Genomic DNA, 9,445 nt, shown 5'->3' with positions numbered 1-9,445 from the left:
CGCCCGAGTCAGTCTGTGCTCCTCTTCCCACTCCGAGACAGGCGTGGTCACCAGTCAGAACAGGCTGCAGAGTGCTGCAGTAACAAATATCCCCCTCCCCCCAAATCTCAGTGTCTTAATACAAGAAAAGCTTAATTCTTGCTCAGGGCCAGCAAGGCAAGTGAAGTGCCTAGCACACAAATGTAAGCGGACACCTACTCTTGGCATCATGAAAGCACAGGGCCTTGCTTATACTAGCTCTCCATAGTACATCCAGAAGAGGCCCTGTTCTTGAGTGCTGCCCAGGGATCCAGACTGATAGAGACCTCATCATACTTCCATGGTCACCAGAGCAGCAGGACAGAAACATGGCAGATTGCACACTGGCTCTTAAGCTTCCACTGGGAAGTGACGTACGTCACTTCTGCTTGCATTGCCTTGGCCAAAGAAAATTATGTGCTCTGCCTTCAGAGGGGACAGAGAAATGCCACCTCACCATGTGCTTGGAAGGCAGAGAGCTGAAAGTATTTGGTAAACACCCTGAATGATTTCCGGTTCTTTTCCTAAGTTCCCTAGCACAAAGGTCACTGGCACACTGGGCCCACAGAACTGGGCCCATAACTCTCGCAACTTGCAGCCTGGAGGTGTAGTGAATTCTGGGGACAGGTAGCTGGTGGATAGTGGCTGTTTCTGTATGCACAGGGTTAGGTGGATGCGCTGTGCTCCTTAGCACCTCCTGCCCAGCCGAGGACGGCTTTGGCAATGTGCTATGACAGCACCATCCTCAAAGCACAACCCTTCGCTCCCCTGTGTGCTGTGTATAGAGGCTTTAGTTACCCAGGCTTGTCAAGTCTCAGCTGAAGAAAGAGCGCTGTTCCTCTTTCTTCACCTCTTAATTTCTCTCCTGTTATCTCTTTTCCATTACTTCTTATTTAACTCCAGGAAGCTTTGGGATCTATTTTGCAAAGGAGATGTTATCCTAAATAGAGTTGCTCTATGTCCCCGCTTGGGGGAAGTGAAGAAGGTTAGTCAATGTGCATCATTTATTATTAGCTGTGAGCTCCAGAAATAGTTGGGCGAAAAGGACAAAATAGAAAATAGAGAAGAGCAAAGCAGTGGGCTCTTGTCTTTGATTTTCGTTATTTTTTATTCTTCTTTAAGCGTCAATCAAAGCCTAGCTGTGAAGGAAAAGAAAAAAAAAAGCTTGTATTTTCTAGGAAACCTTTTTCAAGAAAGTTTGGGTATTTTCACACTAAATCAGTTCTCATCAAATACCTCTGACTCTCAGATTTGGCACACCCGTTTTATAGATGAGGCTGCAAGAGCACTGGCTGGTTGAGACTTGGTGAATGATTGGAGTTTGCAGATCACAGGTTTTTGGGATTTCCAAATTATCCTTTAGCTTTTCCTGGGATAATAGACCCATGGGTTTAATTTTTGCGGTGAATTTGAACTTTTTTTAGAAAGGTTTTATTTATTTATTTTTAGAGAGGGGAAGGGAGGGAGAAAGAGAGGGAAACATCAACGTGCGGTTGCCTCTTCAGCGCCCCCTACTGGAGACCTGGCCCACAACCCAGGTGTGTGCCTTGACTGGGAATTGATTCAGCGACCCTTTGGTTCACAGGCTGGTGCTCAGCCCACTGAGCCACACTAGCCAGGGCTTGTTTTTTTGGTGTTATAGATAATACTCTGGACCTGAGATTTCAGTCAGGTTCTATTTGGGTATATATCAAGTTACATGTTACAGATTTAATTGAATATTTGTGTGGAGGTTTGGGGGAGAAGAGGGACTTAAAGATGGAAGGTATCTTAGTTCTACTTAATATGGTATTTCAGCTTTCCACAAAGCCTCTTTTGTTTATGAAATGTCAAGTCCATGCTGACCCAGAGTGAGCGCCACGTGAATGTGGCTGCAGCTTTGGACCCGCATCCAGGTTGAATGGGAAGGGTTTAGGCTTATAGTCACTTCGCTTCCAACGTCCTGGCTCCCTGGATTTTGAAGGGGTCACAATTCAGTATCATCAATAAGATAGCATTTGAGCTTTACAATGGCTAAAACACAAAATACCAAGTATTGGCGAGGATGTGGCAAGGAGATAAAATGGTACAACCACTTTGGAAAACAGTATGGCAGTTTCTTATAAAGTGAAATCTGGACCTATCCTATGATCCAGAAATTGTACTTGTATGTTGAATGTGAAATAGAACATGTGTACATTAAACAAACTGTAAAAGAATGTTCATGGTAACTTAATTCATAATAGCCCAACACTGGAAATAACCCAAAAGTCCACCAACAGGTGAATGGATAAGTACATTGTCATATATTCATAAAATTAAATAATACTCGACAATAAAAAGAAGGAGCCACTGATAACACTCAATGACATGTATGAATCTTAAAGACAAAGAATCTCTTTGTTGAGTGAGAGGAGCCTGAGATACACACGAAATACTGTGTATTTCCACTTAAGTAGAGTTGAAGAACCGGCCAAACTAAGCCGTGGCACTAACAGTTAGAAAGGGGCTGCCTCTGGCAGGGGGATGACCGTGAAGGGACGCAAGGGAACTTTCTAGGATGATGGGAGTGCTCATAATTTGACGAGGACGGTAGTTACAATGGTGTTAGAGCTCCTCAAGCTATAAATTTCAGATCTGTGCTTTTATGGTATGTAAATTATAGTTTGCTTGTTTTGAACTTCATTGTCCATTTTGTGTCCTTCTATGGGCTTTTCGTTTCTTATATAGTTTGATTTTAAACATACAAAATACATTCAAGGTATCAGGCTTACAGGATCCCTGATCTAATTTACACTGTCCCCGAATGTTCTTACTTCCCCCCTGCCCCCAGGAAGTTTTGAAAAAAATCTGTCCTCCTGTGTTCCCTTGATTTAGAGGAAATCAATCCTAAGTGTCTCAAATTTACTTTCTTCAAGGGAGAATATAAGAGCTACACTGGGGTCTGAATCCCCACATGGGGTTGGCCAGCCTTTGCTTATCTCTTGTTAACAGCACATGGTCACAATAGCGGCAGGGTACAATTATGGAAAAGCTCCCTCTTTGTCTACTCAGAATCCATAGAAATACATGATGCCCCGAAAGATTAAAGCCAAACCCCTGGCCATGCAGGTGCTGAAAATGGAACGCATCACCTGCTATTCAGCTTCAATGTGTCAGCGTGGTTCTGGCAGGTGAACGAAGCTGCATCAGATACGGGTAGCGCTGTGGTGACTGCAGAGGTCAGTGTGCAGAAAGAGGACAGAAGGGATGGAAAGGTGACAAATAAATATATGTTCCCTTTTAATGCCACAGAGGATTGTATTGCAAGCTTGAAGCGGTGCTGGGTTGGCATCTCGTCTGCACCAACTGAAATGTGAAACTGGCATGAGACAAGAAGGAAAAAATCCTACTGTTGCATGATATTCTGCCTTGAAATAATGTTAACCATTATGGAACTCCTTTTTTTTTTGGTCCCTCATGCTTTCTAATCAACAACCACTGTTATGACATGCCATGCATTTCTATCACATTAAGAATTTACATTTTTATATTTTTGTAACTATGAAGAAAAATACATTTGTAAAATGTATTTTTACAAAATGTGAATGTATTTTGTACACGCAGATGTTCTGGGTGCTACAAAGAAGTTTATGTCATTATTTAAAGTGAAGTGACTTTTGAAAAATGAACCTATTTTGAGTACTCCAACCTTCTGCCCCTTGATTATGAAGCGAGTCTTTTAAAATTGGTGGGTTTCTCTTAAAAGTTCACTTAGTTTGGTTTGGTCTGGCTATTTTTTTTTTTTGTTGTGTTCGCCAAAGATTTATTGGAGTAGAAAAAAAATTGGTCAGATATTTATTGGAAAAAAGTTTTAATGGTATTCAAAAATAATTTTTAAAAAGTATTCTAGCAGAAATCTTTGTAAACTACATTATGTTGTAAACTAATTCTAAATCCCTTAAGAGTGTTGGTTCTTAAGAACTAGAGTTTATTCCTGTTCCAAATCTCTCTTGTGCTCCTGAAAAACTGCAGAAGGACACTTGGAAGCTCTTTCTTTAAGGCAGGGGTCCCCAACCTCTGGGCCAGACTGTACGATCTGGCCTCTTAGGAACAGGGCTGCAGAGCAGGAGGTGAATTTAAATGTAATGTGTTTGAATCATCCTGAAGCCATCCCTCCCACTCTGGTCAGTGGAAAAATTTGTCTTCCATGAAACCGGTCCATGGTGCCAAAAAGTTTGGGGACTGCTACTTTAAGATACAGATTTCTTTTTTTTAAAGTCATTTATTCTATTACAGTTGTCTTCAGTTTTTCCCTCATTAACCCCCTCCACCCACCCCACCCCCACTCCCACAATCAATTCCCCCTCTGTTGTCCATGTCCATGGGTCATTATACATGTTCTTTGCCTAGTCCCTTCTCCTTCTTTCCACCATTGTCTTCCTTCCCCATCCCCTCTGGTCACTTTCAGTCTGCTCCATGTTTCCATGCCTGTGATTTATTTTGTTCATTAGTTTATTTTGTTGAATAGATTCCAAGTATAGGTGAGATCATATGATATTTGTCTTTCACCGATTGGCTTATTTCACTTAGCATAATATTCTCCAGTTCCATCCATGTTGATGCAAAAGGTAGGAGTTTCTTCTTTCTTTCTTTTTCTTTTTTTTAAATGCAGATTTTATTGATTGATTGATTGATTAAAATGTCAAGATCCATTATAAAATATTTAAAAAGTAAATCCATTAAAAAGTCTCAGCAATTAAAACATGACACCAGCACAGAAATAATCAAGTAGATCAATGAAATAAAATGAGCATTCTAGAAACAAATGTATATATCTGTCTAAAAATGTAATGTATGATTAAATTGATATTTCAAATCAATGGTGAAAATAAGGCTTATTCAACAAATAAGGTGCATGAACCACTATTACTTGAAATAAAACAAATATAGAGTCCTATTTCATACATTATACAAAAAAATATTCAGGTGAGTTAACAATCAATATGTAAAATCTAAGGAGTTTTAGGAGAAAATACAAAATATTTTTCTTACCCTGAAGTAACATATTCAAACCCAGAAGCTATAAAGGAAAATATTGACAATATGACTATATTAAACACTTAAGACTATACCGTAATATACATATAAAAAAAGTTAAACGACTAGTAATAGAATTAGAAAGTATTTGCAACACATCTAAAAAAGAGTTAATAGTATTTTTTTAGGGAAAAAATTCTACAAACATTTAGTCAAAAAATGGATAAAGAATACCAAAAAGTCATTTAAAGCTTTTTAAAAATAATAGAAATAGGCAAGAAATATACAAAAACAAGTTTAGTCTCAACAAATAGTAAAGTAACAAAAGAACACATCATTGTCACAATCAGATTAATGAGTATTAAAAATATTGGCAATATCAAGTATTGGTGAATGTGAAAGGGAATGGGTATTCATAGACTCTTTTTCTTCATCTTAAAGCAGTCCCTTTAGCATATTTTGCAATGCTGGTTTGGTGGAGGTGTACGCTTTTAGCCTTCTTTTGTCAGGGAAAAATCTTTATTTCACCTTCCATTTTAATTGAGAGCCTTGCTGGGTAGAGCAGTCTTAGTTGCAGGCCTTTGCTTTTCATCACTTGGAATATCTCTTGCCATTCCCTTCTGGCTTGTGGTGTTTCTGTGGAGAAGTCAGCTGCTAGCTGTATCGGGGCTCCCTTGTATGTTACTACCTCTTTCTCCCTTGCTTGTTTTAGGATTCTCTGTTTGTCTTTGATATTTGCCATTTTAATGATGATGTGTCTTGGAGTGGGCCTCATTGGGTTCCTCTTGAATGGGACCCTCTGTGCTTCCTGGACTTGTGTGACTTATACTCTCCTCCAATTAGGGAAGTTTTTGATCATTACTTTTTCAAACAGGTTCTCTATCCTTTCCTCCTCTTCTTTTCCTTCTGGTATCCCTATTATATGGATATTATTACATTTAAGGTTGTCCTGCATTTCCCTCAATGCCTCTTCATTCTTTTTGAGTCTTTTTTCATTTTCTTGCTCTTTCTGGGAGCTTTTTTCTACCTTATCCTTCAGCTCATTGATTTGTTCCTCTGCTTCACCTAGCCTGCTGTTGATTCCTTCTACTGTGTTCTTCCATTCAGAAATTGTATTCTTCATTTCCGCTTGCCTCTTATTGATAGTTTCTATGTCCCTTTTCATGCTGATATAGTTTGCAGTAAGTTCCTCGTAGTTTCTAGTTTTTGGTAATTTTCTCTGGTCTCATTGAGCTCATTGAGCTTCCTTAGAACCATTGTTTTGAACTCAGTATCTGAGAGTTTACTTGCCTCTATTTCATTTAGTTCTCTTTCTGGGGATTCTTCCTTTCCTTTCAATTGGGGGATGCTTCTTTGTCTTCCCATTATTTGTGAGACTCTTCTTTTTTGCTTCTGCATCTTAAATTGATCTGTCTTGATTTCCTGACTTTGTGGCATGAACTTCTATGGTAGGAGGCCTCTGTTTTTTCTTTCTGGATCCGCCTCTGATGATGTCAGGTGTTGACCCTGTCTGACCTTAGGCAGTCTGTTTGAGACTTCCAGGAATCTACTGTCTGTGGCTGTCTCCTTCAGCTATTAATCTAGTCACTCTGCACTCAGTAGTCCGGCTTAGACACCACAGGGCAGGACATAGTCCCTCTCGGGGGCAGTGTTATTGGGTCCTCTCACACTGCTGCTGCCCAGGGGCATGATTTGCTTGATCAAGATGGCTGCTGCTGTATGGGGGAGAAGTCAGCACCAGGATCCTGCTGGCTACTCTCTGTGTTCTCTCCCCCAAAACCTTCTTCCCCAGTCTCTCCTCAGGCATCTCTAGCCCATCCTGCCCCCGCCTTTGCCAGAGCCCAGGGTAAGTGGCTGCAAACAAAAATTTATGCATTGGCCCTTCAAAAGGCTCTTTGAGACTCCAGCTAGCTGTCTCTGGCAGAGAGCAACCTTGCCGCTTTTCGCAGTTGGCTGTTATCTGTGTACTTTTTGGGCTCTGGTGCTGTAGGGTAGAGATCCCCACTTATGGTTTAGACCCCACTCTTCTCAAGGGGATCCAACTGGCCGTTTCAATATCCTTCTGGTGCTGCCGCCCATGGGTGCCCTGCCCACCTTCTCGAGTCTCTACCGCACTCCTTACCAGTTAGGTTGTGCTAAAGCCGATTCTTCTCTCTGTCCGAGGTTATAAGGTTCATCTCTCGCTATTGTTCAGTTGTTTGTTCCAGGTGATTTCTCCACAATTTAGCTGTAATTCCAGATTGGTCCTGGGAGGGGGTCAGTATGACTTCCATTCACTCCTCTGTCATCTTGATTCTCTCTTTTATTCTTGCTGGTAATATATTGCTGCACCGACTGTGTGTAGTTTTTGTTCCAGATCACTGTGATGCTGAGAAGTTTCATTGATAACCTGTCCATCTCTAGTTTCAACCGTCTTAATCAGAGGTTTCTTTTTTTTTAAAAAAAAGATTTTATTTATTTATTTTTAGAGAAAGGGGAAGAGAGGGAGAGAGGGAAAGGAGCATCAATGTGTGGTTGCCTCTTGTGTGCTCCTTCTGGGGACCTGGCCTGTAACCCAGGCATGTGCTCTATACTGGGAATCAAACCTGTGACCGTTTGGTGCGCCGGTGCTCAATCCACTGAGCCACACCAGTCAGGGCAGAGGTGTCCTTTCTGAGTTGGTGTCAACCAGAAGGGGTGACTCCAAATTGGTTTCCCCTCAGTCAGGTTCAGGGAAGAAAAGTTGGGAAGAGGTAGAGCAATCCGGCTCTCTGCACCTTCCAGCAGCTCCCTGTAGGTGGCAGTCTCAATGTTAAGAGCCATCTTAACGCTGAGTCTTCTGAATCACATCCTGCCGGCGGCCAGTAGGGTCTTGGTTGTTAGCGGTTTCGACAGCCAAGTTCTCTTCCATTTCCTGCATCTGGTGCTCCAGAGACTCATTAGTTTCTCTAAGTGTGTCCATTTCGCAGGCGAGGGACGGCACCTGTCTTCGGTACGCATTTGACTCCTGCTTTTTCTGGTGCAGGGCATTATTGTTCCAGTGAGCAACCTCAGAGAGGTCAGCAAACCTGGACTTGTATTGTTCCTCAGCCTCCTGAAGGTTCCTGGCAGCCATGCTTCCATACAGCTAACATGTGTTACACAGGGCAGCTGTGAGGTCAGGCTTGGACGTGCTGTTCCTGCATCTGGGCCTGCAGCTGCTGGATTTCCTCATTGTGGAGTTTCTTCAAAAAGGCAATGTCTTCTTGCAAGGATTTCACTCGATACTCAAGGCCAAGGCCAAGGCTAGAAGCACTGCGAACATCTTGTCTGCAGGGCTGCAGTGTGCCCACAGCTTCCCCTCTCTGAAGCAACTTCTCCCAAAGCTGCATGATGTCCTCAGCCAGGTTGTAGCACTCCGCCTGAATGCAGGCCTTGTGTTGGTGAGCTGGTCCCCTGCCGGCGCAGCTCTTGCATCTCCTCCTCCTAGAGGTCCCCCAGGTGCAACTTGCCCTGGCCCTTGAGCTGCTCGAACTCAGCCAGCCAGATCTTGTTCTGCTGCTCCAGAAAGCGCACCTTGCTTATGTAGTTGGTGAAGTGCTCCTTCAGCTCCTATAGCACCACCTTCTCATTGGTGCGCGTGTTCGAGCTCGGTGTTCATGGCTTTGGCCAGCGAGAAGTTCACGGGGTCCTGTAGCAGCTGTGTGCTGGGGATACTGCTCCACAGGTGCACGGCGAGAAGCACATGGTATACACTCTGCCCACCACCCAAGGACGAAGCGTAGATGCTGCGGCTGCTGCTGGGGCGCAGCGCACTGCTCAGGCTGTAGGTGCGGGTGGATGTGCTCACATAGCTCCGGCTGGAGCTTGGCCAGCTGGTGGTGCCAGGCCTGCCAAACATCCTACGGTAGGGTGATGACAACGCAGACCTGGTGTACATAGCTGAGGAGGGTGGCAGTGGACTGTGCGGCGCCGTGGGTGTGGGCAGTGAGAACACTGCTACGTCTCTGGCGCAGGGACACCTGAGCGAGAGTGGCAGAGAGCTGGCCCTTGTTTTGTTACATCATTGACTCATAACAGATTACACCTCCCAGTATTCAGGCCCTGATGTAGTCCCCCGCCACTTTAACGCTGGGCTAGGTCATGTGACTAGTTTTGACCAATGGGAAAGTAACAAGGGTGACGAACGCTGAGGCTGGGTAAGCACTTGCACGTTGGGGCTTGTCCCTTTGGAATGCTCGCTAGGAGAACCCAGCAAGCAAGTTGTGAAGTTCAAGCAGCCATGCAGAGAGTCCTACGTGGAAGACAACAAAGGCCACTGGCTAACAGCTAGCCTCACCTTGCTAGCGGTGCGAATGAGGTCATGTTGGAAATGGATCCTCCACTCCCCAGTGGATCCTCCCCAGCTGGCTCCACATGAAAGAGAAATGAGCTGTCTCCATCAAGCTCTGCCTAAATTGCAGATTTGTGA

At 43.5% G+C, this 9,445-nt stretch overlaps 1 pseudogene; it reads right to left on the bottom strand.

The window, feature by feature from the left end:
* Positions 1–7,318: 7,318 nt before the first annotated feature.
* On the bottom strand, positions 7,319–8,914 carry LOC129065082 (vimentin-like; annotated as a pseudogene).
* Between the last annotated feature and the right edge of the window lie 531 nt (positions 8,915–9,445).

Source organism: Pteronotus mesoamericanus, unplaced genomic scaffold (assembly GCF_021234165.1).
Source record: "Pteronotus mesoamericanus isolate MK-2021 breed Mesoamerican mustached bat unplaced genomic scaffold, CSHL_Meso_final contig_173, whole genome shotgun sequence".
Taxonomy (NCBI): Eukaryota; Metazoa; Chordata; class Mammalia; order Chiroptera; family Mormoopidae; genus Pteronotus; species Pteronotus mesoamericanus.
This window is presented reverse-complemented; position numbering and strand designations above follow the sequence as displayed.